This window comes from Myotis brandtii, unplaced genomic scaffold, assembly GCF_000412655.1.
Source record: "Myotis brandtii unplaced genomic scaffold, ASM41265v1 scaffold488, whole genome shotgun sequence".
In the NCBI taxonomy this organism is placed as follows: domain Eukaryota; kingdom Metazoa; phylum Chordata; class Mammalia; order Chiroptera; family Vespertilionidae; genus Myotis; species Myotis brandtii.
Window position 1 is genome coordinate 1,250,456 of NW_005368638.1, and position 1,453 is coordinate 1,251,908.

A 1,453-nucleotide genomic window follows, 5' to 3' on the forward strand; every position below is an offset into this window, starting at 1 on the left:
CGGGGGATGTGAGCCTAGCAAACTCCTTGGTGGGCTAAGGAGAGCCACTGCGCGGCAAGTGTTTATCCAGCGGCTATTTGTGGAACTCCTGTGCCAGGTGAGTGCTGACGTGGTGATGGGGGAGCTTCCATGACAAATAGGTGTCGCTGGCCTTCATCGGCTTACAGCCCTGCTGCTGCGCAGTGAGTGATGCCGCCCGGGTCGCTCCTGCCCCCCCCCCCCCCCAAAAAACCGGGGTGGCCTGGCCATGGCCTGAAGGAGCTTCGGGCTGTTGGGAGACAGGCAGGTATGCTGAGAGTCATGTGGCACATGCGGGGGGCACAGCTGTGCCGTGGGCAGTAGCACGCTGTGCTGGCAGGACACCGTGTGGAATGGTGGGGGTGGCTGGAAAGGGAAGGGCGGCTTCTTGGAGGAGGGGATCATAAGGTGAGTCTTGAAGGTGGAAAGGAGAGAAGTAGGCAAAGGACAGATGAGGGCAGCGATGCACAGGGAGCCACGAAGGCCCGCCTTCCCGAGGGGCGTGGGCTGCGGCTGCCCTGAGCGCTGGAGGTCGCACGGGGCATGGGACTCGGTCAGTGTTCAAAGTGCCTTCGGGGAGTCACCCGCAGGTCAGGTTTGGGGTGGACCGCCCGGGGCCATGGTGATGCCTGGTGCAAGGCAAGGTGCCCAAGGAAACTGGTCCAACCCCTTCACCCCCTGCTGCCCGCAGGACCCCTTGCTCACGGGGGCGCAGCGCCCGCAGGCTGGCTGCACAGCTGTTGTGTGTAGGGGAAGCTGGGAGGAGGAGTGTGGGACTTGAATGGAGCACCTCAAGCCTTGGCTTAGCCGCAGGCTGTGTGCCTTCTGAGGAGCTGCTAAATCTCTCGGAACATCATTTTTCAGCTCTAAAACGGGGATGAGGGACTTTTCTTTTTCGGGTTTTGGAAAGATTTAGTGAGTGTCCGTGTATAAATACATGACGGAGCCTGCTTAGCCTGTGAGTAAAAGGGTGCGTGATGGTGCTCACCTCCATCAGCCATATTTGAAAGGAGCATCGATTGGAGAGGGTGGGCTCAGGTAGCCTCTTCGTTGACTAGTTGGGATACTTAAAGACGAGGGCTCGAAGGAGGGCGAGGGCTGAGGAGAAACAGAGGGGTTTGGAGTTGAGATATTTAAGAGGTAAAATCAGAAAGACTTTGTGATGGGTGGGGGGGAGGGACCCACGATGCCGTCTGGGTTCCTGTTGTGCGTGACCGGACGGCCATCCTCTGAGACACCGCAGGGAGACCAGCACTTTCGGGGAGAAGATCTGGAATCTCGCCACGATGCCTCACTGTGGTGGCCCGGCTGTTGGAGTGCTGCCCTCCTGCCCGCAGCTCCCCGCTGTGCCATGCAGCCGCCTGCTGTGCCACACAGCGCCCCCGCTGTGTCCATGTGCTCCCTGCTGTGCCCCCGTGCCCCTGCTCTCCCCACA